The sequence below is a fragment of the Moschus berezovskii genome, chromosome 15 (assembly GCF_049115385.1).
Source record: "Moschus berezovskii isolate FMDL1 chromosome 15, NW_MosBer_1.0, whole genome shotgun sequence".
NCBI classification, from domain to species: Eukaryota; Metazoa; Chordata; class Mammalia; order Artiodactyla; family Moschidae; genus Moschus; species Moschus berezovskii.
In genome coordinates, this window is record NC_142474.1 from 86,106,926 (window position 1) to 86,119,480 (window position 12,555).

Sequence of the window (12,555 nt, forward strand, 5' to 3'; positions counted from 1 at the left end):
GGAAGGCCGGAGGGTGGCCCCTTCTGTGTCTGTAACCAGCTTCAGTGAGGAGGGAAAGAAGGTGAGGAGATGTCTGTGGTGATTGTTTTCAAAGTCCATCAGTTCAGTTTAGTTGTCGCTCAGTCATGCCTTGACTGTCTGCAACCCCTGGACTGTATGCAGCACATCAGGCCTCCCTGTCCATCACCAACTCCAGGAGCTTGCTCAAACTCACGTCCATAGAGTCAGTGATGCCATCCAGCCCTCTCATCCTCTGTCATCCCCTTTTTCTCCTGCCTTCAGTCTTTCCCAGCATCAGGGTCTTTTCCATGAGTCAATTCTTCGCCTCAGGTGGCCAAAGTATTGGACCTTCACCATCAGCCCTTCCAATGAATATTCAGGACTGATTTCCTTTAGGACTGACTGGTGGCATCTCCTTGCAGTCCAAGGGACTCTCAGGAGTCTTCTCCAACACCACTGTTCAAAAGCAGCAGTTCTTTGGTGCTCAACTTTCTTGATGACACAACTCTCACATCCATACATGACTACTGGAAAAACCATAGGTTTTACTAGATGGTCCTTTGTCAATGAAGTAATGTCTCTGCTTTTTAATAATGCTGTCTAGGTTTGTCATAGTTTTCTTGGAAGAAGCAAGCATCTTAATTTCATGGCTGCAGTCACCATCTGCGTTGACTTGGAGCCCAAGAAAATCAAGTCTGTCACTGTTTTCACTGTTTCTCCATCTATTTGCCATGAAGTGATGGGACCGGATGCCATGATCTTAGTTTTTTCAATGTTGAGTTGCAAGCCAGCTTTTTCACTATCTTCTTTCACTTTCATTAAGAGGCTCTTTCGTTCCTCTTTGCTTTCTGCCCTAAGGGTGTGGTCATCTGCATATCTGAGGTTACTGATATTTCTCCCGAAAATCTTGATTTCTGCCTGTGCTTCCTCCAGCCCGGCTTCGGCATGATGTCCTCTGATCTACGTTAAATAAGCGGGGTGACAACGTATAGCCTTGATGTACTCTTTTCCCAACTTGGAACCAGTCTGTTGTTCCATGTCTGGTTCTAACTGTTGCTTCTTGACCTGCATACAGATTTTCCTGGAGGCAGGTATGGTGATCTAGTATTCCCATCTCTTGAAGAATTTTCCACACTTTGTTGTGATTCACAGAGTCAAAGGGTTTGACCCAGTCAATAAAGCAGAAGTAGATGTTTTCCTGGAACTCTCTTGCTTTTTCTATGATCCAGTGGATGTTGGCAATTTGATCTCTGGCTCCTCTGCCTTTTCTCAATCCAGCTTGAACATCTGGAAGGTCTCGGTTCATGTACTGTTGAAGCCTGGCTTGGAGAATTTTGAGCATCGCTTTGCTAGCGTGTGGGATGAAATCAAAGTAAATATGTTGGCATTGTGTATTAGTAACATAACGTAATAGTAAAGTGATTTGATAAACTCAGTGACAGAGCATCTCATTAGGCAGTTGTGAGACAACGCCGACAAGAACTGGCAGACACCAGAAGAAAGCAGTCTATTTCAGAGGCGTCACTGGAGGTCACGTCACGTTACTGTGCTGACTTAGAAGTTGAGGCACAGGGTTTAAGGAACAGCTGACTTCAACTCGCAAGTCAGGTAGGTGTGAAATTTGATGTGTCAGCGGTCAACACATAGGATAAAGTGTTTTAAGACACGGATTTTCATGGACAACTTTCTTTTGTATTTTCATTACAAGTAATTTACTACAGTTTTATTATCTTTAAATGCACTTGTTTCTTAAACTCTGACTTTCATTCTGCCATTTGCACTGTATCTTTTTTTCTTAGATTAGATACCCTTAGAAAAGTTGGGAATTGTGCGTCATTCTTCACAGAAGTTGATAGACTTTTTTTAGAGTAACTGTGATGAGGCAAGCCAGATAAAATCAGAGGATAATGTTTAATGAAATGTTCCAGAAAACTGTCATTTCGCGTCTTCACTGTTGTGAAAGGCTGCAGAATTCTGTGTCTATTTATTTTGTGCCATTAAGAATAACTTGTGCACAAAGCGTTTTAAACAAAGCAGTTGATATCAGGCATTGCCTTCCTTTCTTTTCATTTTAGATATACTGTAAAGGCATGGAGGTACTCAGGTGGTGTATATTACCTTCATTCAAACTGGAGAATTAAGAAGATTATCTAGATCCCGCCACTGAATTTTTTTAAAAAAGCTGCTGAGGTATAATTCAGGTATCATGGAATTCACCCCCTCAACATGTGTAGTTCAGTATCTCTTAGTCTAGATGGGTGTCACCTGTGACCACGGTCAATTTTAGAACACTTCCATCAGCCCCCTACAGAAACCCTGCATCCTGTAGCCACCACCTATGCTCCGCCCCATCTTCCTCAGTCCCAAGCACCCCCCCAGTCTATTATCCATCTCTGGAGACGTGCCTGTTCTGGGTATTTTGCATAAATGGAATCATACCATCTGTGCTCCCTTGGGATTAACTTTTCTCATTTGGTGTCATGTTTTCGAGGTTTATCCATTGTGATGAACTCCTGGGGACCCCTGAATGGGTTCTCCAACTAGTTTCGCATTTTCCAGAATGGCATGTGAATAGAATCATGTATCTTGCTTTTTTTTTTTTTTTTTTAATGTTGTCGTCCTTTATCTAGGTTTTATTTCTCTTGGGTAAATACCTTGGATGGGTTTGCTCGATCGTAAGTATCTGTTTGCCTTTATAAGATAATGCAAAACTATTTTCCAAGGTGACTCTACCCTTTTGCATTTGCATTAGCCTTGTGTGAGGTGTCCAGTTGTTCTTCATGCTCATCTGTACTCGGTATTGTCAGTTTTAAACAACTGGATATTCTAATCTGTGTGTGGTGCAGTCTCAGTGTGGGCTTAGAAATAATTCTACCTGTGAGTGCGACCGGACAGTCTTTGTCTTTTTCTGACTCATATCACTAAATGCGCTGTTTTCAGGGTTCACCTGTGTTGTCACAAATGGCAGGATTTCCTTCTTTCCTGTGGCCGAATAATATTCCATTCTGTGTATTAATACATATGCCTCATTTTTCTTCTTTTGTTGATGGATACAGGTTGTTTCCATGTCTTGGCTTTTGTGATTCATGATTCAGTGAACACGGTACTGATTTCTTAGAGGCCCTGATATCATTTTGTTTGTATATATACTCAGAAGAGGGTTTTCTGGATGGTCGTTCTATTTTTAATTTTTTGAGGGTCCTGCATTTGTACTGTTGCCCATAATGACTCCCAGTTGCCATTCCCACCAATGATGCGCAAGTGTTCTCTTTTCTCCAGATCCTTTCTAACACATATTATCTTTCATTTATTGGATCACAGCCATAGTAACACGCTTCCCTGGTAGTTCAGACAGTAAAGAATCTACCTGCAATGCAGGAGACCCGGATTTGACCCCTGGGTCCCGGAGATCCCCTGGAGAAGAGAATAGCTATCAATTCCAGTATTCTTGCCTGGAGAATTCCAGGGAGAGAGGAACCTAGTGGGCTACAGTCCATGCGGACACAAAGTCAGACAGGACTGAGTGACTACCACAGTCATACAGCCATAGTAACAGGCAGGAGGTGCTATCCGATTACGGCTTTGGTTTGCATTTCCTTGATGGTGAGCTGGTCATCTTGTATGTCTGTTCAGAAGCTTCACCTGTTTTTCAATAATCAGGTTGTTTTGCTGTTTACTTGTACGAGTTCCCTATATATTTTGGACCGGATTGATGGCTTGCAAATTATTTCCTCTCAGGCCATAGGTCGCCCTTTCATTTTATTGTTTCCTGTTATGACCACCCTAGACAGCATATTAAAAAGCAGAGACATTACTTTGCCAACAAAGGTCCGTCTCATCAAGGCTGTGGTTTTTCCAGTAGTCACGTATGGATGTGAGATTTGGAATGTAAAGGAGGCTGAGCGCCGAAGAATTGATGCTTTTGAACTGTGGTGTTGGAGAAGACTCTTGAGAGTCCCTTGGACTGCAAGGAAATCCAGCCAGCCCATCCTAAAGGAGATCAGTCCTGGGTGTTCCTGGGTGTTCACTGACCACCTGATGCGAGGAGCTAACTCATTTGAAAAGACCCTGATGCGGGGAAAGATTGAGTGAAGGTGGAGGAGGGGAAGACAGAGGATGAGATGGTTGGATGGCATCACCCACTCAACGGACATGAGTTTGAGTAAGCTCCGGGAGTGGTGATGGACAGGGAGGCCTGGTGTGCTGCAGTCCATGCGGTCGCAAAGAGTTGGACACAACTCAGCGACTGAACTGAACTTGCTGCACAAAAGCTTTTAATTTTGGTGTAATCCAATTTATCAATTTTCCCTTTTGTTGCCTGTCTTTTTAGGGTCCTCTCTAGAAAATAATTGCCCACACCAGTGTCAAGTCGTTTGGTTTTTTTGTTTTTGTTTTCTCTGTTTTCTTGATTCAGGTCTTACCTAAAATCTTTACTTTGAGTTAGTTTTTGCATATGGTGTGAAATAAGGTCAGTTTCATTCATCTGCATGTGAATACCGTTTTCCCAACATAATTCATTAAGCTAATCTTCCCCATTGTATGTTCTTGGAAGCTTTAGTGGAGATTATTTGGCTGTAAAAGTGTGTATTTATTTCTGGAATCTCGATTCTGTACCACTGCTCATTGGTTTTCATGTCTGTACCATGCTGTTTTCATTACTATACCTTTTAATATAATTTGAAATCAGGCACAGTGATGCCTCCAGCTTTGTTCTTTTTTGGAGGTTCTTTGGCTATTCAGCATCTTTTGCAGTTCACACAAAGTTTAGATTTTTTTTTTCCATTTCTGTGTAAAATGCCACTGAAATTTTAATAACGATTGCTTTGAATTTCTAGATCACTGTAGGTAATGTGGGCATTTTTAACAGTATTAGTTCTTCCAGTCCATGGATATGGATATCTCTCCATTGACCTTTGTCTTTCTCATCAATCTCATAAAGTTTTCAGTGCAAAGATGGTTCACTTCCTTGGTTGAATTTGTTCCTAGGTATTGTGTTCTACTAGGTGCTATTATAGATCGGATTGTTTTCCTCATTTCCTTTTCAGATAGACTGTTGGTGGTGTAAACAAATAAAACTGCTTTTTTGCGTTTTTTGGCATGTGGATTTGTATCCTGCAACTTGATTGGATACATGTATCCTAATCCTTTTGTGTGTGAAGTCTTCAGGGTTTTTTGCATATAGAATCATGACATCTGAGAACAGAGATAGCTTTACTTCCTTTGTTGCAATTTAAATGCTTTTTATGCCTTTTTGATGATGGTCATTCTGACTGGTGTGAGGTGGTATCTCGTTGTGGCTGAGCCGTAAAGAATCTGCCTTCAGCGGGAGGCCTGGGTTTGATCCCTGAGTCGGGAAGGAGGGCATGGCAACCCACTCCAGTATTCTTGCCTGGAGAAGCCAATGGACAGGGGAGCCTGGCCGGCTTCAGTCCTTAGGGTCGCACAGAGTCAGACACGACTGAAGCGACTGAAGAGCAGCAGCAATAGCAGACTTTTGGATGATGACCATTCTGACTTGTGTGAGGTGGTACCTCATTGTAGTTTTGATTTTCATTTCGATTGTGGTTTTTTTTACCACATCGACGTTGACCAGATAGTGCTTGAAGCTACATTTGGATTGTCTGGTTGATCTGCAAGGAACATTTCAAGAGAAAGGAAAGTATGGGAAATGGTAATCAATATGTGGGGCTATAATAACAGCAGTTAGCTTTAGTGATGTTTTAGTAAGTGCAAACCATTTTGGATAGCTTAAGTAGCACGTGCAGAGTACCTTTATGGCAGCCGTACTTGAAGTAATGTAAAGTAACGGTGCCCTGTTTGAAGGAGGCAGCTATGGAAGGAGATAAGAAGGGCCTGATCTCTTAGATGCGGCAGCCCCTGCTTGGTGATGCAGCATCGTGTTTGTTTGAATTCAGCATCCTGGTTCTGTCACATAGCCACTGTGGGATCTTGGCAAAACCTGCCTTACCCAGGTTAAAAGTAGGGTACTTTCTTCCAAAGGGATTAGGAACCCTTCATGCAACTCATGGTTATCATTCATTCTAGCGGAGTGTCTCTGAGAGCCTCCCACAGAAATATGTGGATCATTTACCTGGAACTGCTGGTCAAAGAGGACAAAAGACATTAAATGAGAAAGTAGAAGGTAAGAACTCTGTTTTAGAGAAAAATCATTTGACTGCACGTTGATTGAAAATGGGAATGTTGATATATTCTAATAGGCAAAGAAAATCACCTGTGGGATGGGTAGTGAGAAAAAAGATGAGAAAAAGAGGGCACTTTTGCATCTTATCAGGTGTCTACCACAGATTACATTGAGAATCCAGTTTAAAGAACTAAGTTATTAGTTCTTAGACTTACTTTGCAGTCCAATGCTTAAGACTTTGTCCGGTTAAGACTCTCCAATGCAGGTGGTGCAGTTTCGATCCCTGCTCAGGGAATTAAGATTCCATGTGACACATGACCGAAAACAAATTATTAGTTCTGTTTCCAGATACTCTACAACCTAAGGGAGGTCAAGAAATAAGAGGCAAGAGGGAATGAAGGATGAGAGAGGCAGAGGGTACAGGGAGGGAATGAAGAAAAGGAAGCACAGGTCTGTGGGGGAAGGGGGCAATAAGTAATGAAGGTCTTTAGATAAAGGGAGAGTATTTGACATGGACGATGAATTTGAAGTGAGCTTCTGGCACCAAAACTTGTCAGAGAAGAACAGCAAAGTTCTCCCCTCTTCCTGTTTTGCTCATTCTCAGGAAGACATTTAGAACTGCGGTCCCTGGGCGTGCAGAGCGGTTGTCATCCTCTGGGGGAGCGTGGGCATAGGTGCTCAGTTGTAAATGTGTGCAAGTTGGTGTCCTATGAAGTGTTGCTGCTTTCCAGGATGGTGTCCCATGGGACAAAACAAGAGAACTGGAAAGAAGGAGAGAGCAGAGGGCGTGACGGGGAGACCAAGGAACCCACAGCCTCATAGAGAGTCCACTGGAAGGTTTCCAACTTCTACTGCCATTTCAGTTTCGGGGGATGTGTTCGCATGAGGAAACGGAGGCTGAGATTTCCGGAGAATGAATTAAGATGAAGTCATGTAGAAGCAGACTCCCTGTAGACCAGCTTTTCTCATGCTGAGCAGGAGGTCTGAGATTCTGCATTTCTAACAAGCTCTCCGAGTAGCAAGGGTGTAGCCTTGCATTTAGAGAAATCTGGAAGAAGAGCATTGGCTAGTGCACGACCTAACAGGATCAAGGAAAAGCGTTATTTTGTGTTTCTTTCTGAGCGTGTTTATAGCCAGAGGGAAGCAAGGAGTTGAAGTAGCAGTTTGCTAAGCAAAGAGGGAGAAAGAAGTGGTGGGGATGATCCACAGAAAGGATGTCAAGGGGGAAGATTTAAGTCCGCAGATCCAGAGATTCCCCTTTAGAGAGGAGAGACTAGTGAAAGGACAAAGGGGGAAAGCGAGGCCTTCGGGAGGCGATTTTGGAGGTGATGAGGACACTTGAGAGAACTCCTTCTAGGTGGCTTCAGCGTATTTACCCTGAAAAGAGATAAGATCATTATTGCCCCAGAGAATCCTGGAGGTGGGATGGGGTGCTCGAAATGGGGAAACCGCAGCCCCTCCGAGTAGCTCTTAGGCATCAAAGATATATATGTTGTACCGGTATTTGTTATTCAAATTAGATTAATTTGAAAAAGGAGGCATTGCCTTTTTTTTTTTTTTTTTAAGATAGCTGATTTTTTGAAAGTTGTTTCATAGAAATCCTTTGAAGCATTAGCGTGATGTACCAAAGCAAACTAAAGTTTGAAGCCAAACAGATTAATAGGGTTCATTCCCTAAAGGCTAGAAATACTTTTAATAAATACTATACTGATTTTGAAACCTGAAGGATTTTTACTTTCTAATAATTCTGTAGCAATTAAATGTACTATTTCCTTTTTTTATTATACATTATTTATTATTATACAAATTATTGTACAATTTATTATACATTATTTCCTAGATGTGTCTTATATACCTTCTTGCATGAGTGGATTGAGAAACTTTAAGACGGCTAGACTAGAGGAGCCAGACATGTAGGCATACCAGTAGGCCACATGGATATGGGAAAAAAATGAATATTTTATGAGCCATTTTTCTACAAGTGCATATCCAGGCTAATCAGTTCATTACTCTGTCTTTGATGAGAAATGTATTATACATTCTGGTGACCTGTCATCCCCACTGTGCACTTCTTATATGACTGGACAGATTGAAGATCACGAGAAATACTTAGCGTATAATGGTGGAAATGATAACTGCTGTGTTGCATTCAGGATGTGCTGTTGCATTTTACCGTCAGCTTTCACATTTGTCTTCTTGGGGTCATGGTTTGTTCCTCGGATTAAGATCCATTTTTTCCTCATCTGTCAGCATGTTCACATCGGTCTGTGTGCTCTTTGGTATTTTCTAAAGTCATTGAAAACACGATGTTACTTTTGAAATCTTACTGCATGTTTTGGTGAACCTGTATTCCTATTTTTCTTCACTATCTATAATGGAGTCATATGTCTGTCTTACCAGAGTCCTAAGACCCCCCTCAAAAGAAGACACTAAAGCTGAATGTATTCTGTGCCAAGGCCGAGTGCGAGGATTCTTCTCGGTACTAACTCTGCATGAATGTACAGCTGGTTTTCATATTTACATGTAATTAACTCTATGTCCCTTTTGCCTTTTAGAGTCTCCTGAGAAATATCCTAACGTGAATGTAAAAATGTTTATGTTTTTATCTTGAATTATGAACTGTGGATTGTATCAAGTGTACATTATTTATTAATGAACTTATTTCCAAACCCATGCAGCCTACAGTCTTAGTGAAAGACTCTGTTCCTAATAAAATAGTCGGAATTAAGGATTTACAAACATCCACTTCAGGTAAATTTTGCAATACACACGTAACTCAGAAAAGAGGGGGGACACTGAAGTATTTGAAATGCTCAGTCTTCATACTGCTAAGTTTGTTTTTTTTTTTTTTTTCGCAAATTTAATTAAAGCATTTTACATACATAAGGCAAATGTTATTATTGGTATCCACGTTTTGGGAAAAAAGATATGTGCAAGCACAAGAACAAGAAATTTTTAAAATGGAAACTTGAACTCAATATGTTTCTTTATATGTTTCGATACTCTGAAGTTCTCAGTTTGGAATCTGTATGCTTCTTAGGGATTCTCAGAAATTATTAGATCCTAAGATTTTTCCAGTGTCCAGAAATGCTTATTTGACTCTGACCTTTCTTTACCTAGAGAAAAGCTTCTCTTACTAATATGTCAGTTGTATTTAAGCTTATCATTATTTCGTTTTAGTGTTGTTACACAGATGAATGTAGGCCAACCAGATGTTCTGTTTAGCGGACTTTGTGTGTCTATTGGGTTTGTGGTGTCTTTGATTATTAGAAGTAGGGGAAGTACTCATACTTTAATAACTTTCTGATAGATATAATCTTTTAAAGCAGTGATTCTGAAAGTTTTGGCTTTAGGATCATTTTATACTTCTAAAAATCATTGAGACTGCCACGGAACTTTTGTTTAAGTAGGTTGTATTTATTGATGTTCACTGTATTGGAAAACAAAGCTGAAAAACTTAAAATACAGGAACACAGAATCATAATGGCTGATTCCATTTGTCATTAGAGTTATAATATCGCATATTGTGTCTGTGAAGAACTCCACTGTGCACTCAGAAGAGAATGAGAATGGAAGTAACATTTAGTGTTGTTGTGAAAATAGTTCTGATTTCTTGGACCCCCTGATCCGATGGGTCTCTGGACTTCAGGGATTCTCAGGGCACACTTGAGAACCACAGTTTTAAACTGTTGAAGTGGTTAGATGTGAAATAATAAAGGGGGCCTTGAGGGGGACGGGAGGAGAAGGGGACGACAGAGAATGAGGTGGCTGGATGGCATCACCGACTCGATGGACATGAGTTTGAGTGAACTCCGGGAGTTGGTGATGGACAGGGAGGCCTGGCATGCTGGGATTCATGGGGTCGCAAAGAGTCGGTCACGACTGAGCGACTGAACTGAACTGAACTGAACTGAGCTGAAACAGGGTTTTAAGTTTCACTTTTGCATTTCTTGCTTGTTTCTTTGCCTTCTCTTAAGAAATTTAGACCTGACAGCTTTTTGTTTTTGAAGCAAATATTTCTGTGTTGCATTCATTCTTGTCTCAGGCTCTGTGCTCTTTGGATCAAGTGTGGTCCTGGACTTATCTTATTTTCTCGTGGAAACAATTAGTCACACACAAACCTATCATTTCTTATATGTTTATGATGTTTATCCAAGGCTTACAAAATGGGCTCTGAAGATATTGATACAAGGAGAAAAGGCTGTCTCATTGTAATTAAAGTAGTTGTTGTTGGTGGTGGTCAGCCGCTAAATCGTGTACAACTCTTTGTGACCCTGTGGACTAGCACACCAGGCCTCCCTGTCCCTCACCGTCTCCCTGAGTTCACCTAGTCATGTCCACTGAATCAGTGATGCTATCCAACCATCTCACCCTCTGCTGTCCCCCTCTCCTCCCCTCAGTCTTTCCCAGCATCAGGGTCTTTTCCAGTGAGTTGGCTCTTCACATCAGGTGTCCAAAATATTGGAGCTTCAGTTTCAGCATCAGTCCTTCCAGTGTGTATTCAGGGTTCATTTCCCTTGGGATTGACTGGTTTGATCTCTTTGCTCTCCAGGGACTCTCAAGAGCCTTCTCTAGCACCACAGTTTGAAAGCATCAGTTCTTTGGCACTCAGCCTTCTTTACGGTCCAACTCTCACATCCCTCGGTGACTACTGCAAAAACCATAGCTTTGACTGTACAGACCTTTGTCGGCAAAGTGATGTCTTTGCTTTTTAATACATTGTCTTGGTTTGTACCATTAATTAAGGCAGTACCATTCATTTAGAGTGTTTTTAAAACCATGGTCTCTAGAACACACAATATTGTCATGCATAATTAAATGTAAAATAAATGCCATAAATGTTGTTAATAAAATATTTGTATGTTGAAGAAAAATAATTATTAATAAAGTTCTTATGGAATACAGAATATGTAATAGAGATTGAGTGAATCAAAGTAAGTAATACTAGAAAATTAGCAAGTAGGAAAAATGAGACACTAGTTAAGGTCCCTTCATGAATGGCAGTGAAGTGTAAGATATAATAAACTCTGAAGGACAAGTGAGTTTGAGGGGAGAGGAGGACATGGAACTGATTCTCTGAAGAAAGACTGTACAAGCTAGGTAGAGTAGTATTCTTACTGACATTCTAATACATGGAAGCTTTGTTTTCAGATTTTTCAGATTCCGATTCTCCTAGTTTGAGCCTCAACAATGAGACTTATCAAAGAGCGGGGCATTTAAAAGTTGATCAGTGTCCACTGGTGTCATAATCAATGACCAAAAATCAGTCAGCATCCACAGAATGTGGACAGATGACTGTAATAGATAAAATATGACTATTGGAGCGGTGTTTCTGGTAGGGAATTACATGCTCCATGACCTGTGCCAGTCTCAGCTGCCAGAAAACAGAAAAAGCAAACAAGGTAATGTAGAGGCCCAGGGCACTCAGCCGTGCGCCACCTGGGCACGGCCTAACCGTTATTCTGGTGGTTCCAGATTAGATTTTGCGGCAAAACCCACCTTGCGCTGACTCCTTTTATGCAACCTACAGCCAAGCAGTACCTTTTAGTGAGGTGTGTGCAGTCTCCCTCTGACCATGGTAATACAACAAATACAAAGAGAGTTAGGAGAAAGTAAGTTTGTTTAGCCTGGTATTTAGCATACCCCTGAGAGTGGGTAGCAGGATTATGTTTAGAACTCTGGGACTAGTTGGGAGACATCTTAGAGAATGCCTTCTCAACATGTAACTTCATAGCAATACTGAAAGAGTGCTGTATCATTGAAAAGCAGTATATAGAAAGTCAATTCTGATTCTACTAGGATGCCCAGTCTATTGAGTAACCATGTCTAATATGTGTTGTCCATAAATACCAACTAATTTAGCACCTTTAATCAGTCATATGGCCAGAGATATAGTAAGAAATCATATACTGTTTCTTTTTTTCACTCCTAGTTTTTTCTTTCCTTTCCTCACCTATAAGGTTAACTTTGCATTTACAAAAGATTCTGTTATTTCCTAGAATAGTGACTACAAGCTATCAACTTGAAGTGTTTTGTTTCTTTTAATCTATGGAAGTGACTTGTTTGCCCTTATTTCTCCATTAGCTTGGTATGTCCACAAAACACAAATTCAGATAAAACCTATCCAGTCCCTTCAACAGAGGAAGATGTGAAATAGGAAAACTACAAATAAATAGAAGCAACTTCAGACCATTCATGTAGATCGTTTCTCATCTCAGATGATACCTTTTATAAGGTAACCAGCAGAGTCTACTCCTTCGGGGTCCCCGGATTTGTACATTTATTCATTTCATAAAGATTTATTCTATATTGGACTCAGAACATTTTATATCCTAAATATTTCTGGAAATGCTCCCCCAGTTCAGGCCTGCATCACCTTTGTTTTTTTCCATTAATAATGCCTTCAGATTCAT

The 12,555-nt window shown here is 40.9% G+C and overlaps 1 pseudogene; it reads left to right on the top strand.

The window, feature by feature from the left end:
• The window catches only part of LOC148775505 (ankyrin repeat domain-containing protein 26-like), a 180,123-nt pseudogene that overhangs the window by 121,439 nt on the left and 46,129 nt on the right, over positions 1-12,555 (top strand).